The following is a 448-nucleotide window of genomic DNA, read 5'->3' on the forward strand; positions in this document are numbered from 1 at the left end:
GATCCGGCCCCTCTTCACACAGTCCAGTTAATCGCGGGATGTGCCTCCAACTAGTCAGGGTCCGAGCCCTCCCCACCTGATCTGCCAAAGTGCCAAGCAAGCCAATCCAAAAATAAATCCTTGCCTTCCAAGAGCCTCATGAATCGAACTCACGAGTTCTGATCTGCCAGGTTTGACAGAGCCCGTCCTTTGCCAGTGGAGAAGTGCCCCGGGGGCAGTATACATATATTTATATATATTTGAGAGAGAGAGAGAGAGAGAGAGAGAGTTCTATGAATGCGGCAAATTGAGTTAACGGCGTTTGGTTCACTTACGATGCCCGTCAATTTAAATGAGTCGGGAAAAATCTTTAATAACCAACTTGAAATTTCGCACAAACTTTGATGGCCATTGGTGAAATTAACTCAATCAAATCAGAATTAGATTTATACAAGAAACGAATCGAATC

Source organism: Olea europaea, chromosome 16, assembly GCF_002742605.1.
Source record: "Olea europaea var. sylvestris chromosome 16, O_europaea_v1, whole genome shotgun sequence".
NCBI lineage: Eukaryota > Viridiplantae > Streptophyta > Magnoliopsida > Lamiales > Oleaceae > Olea > Olea europaea.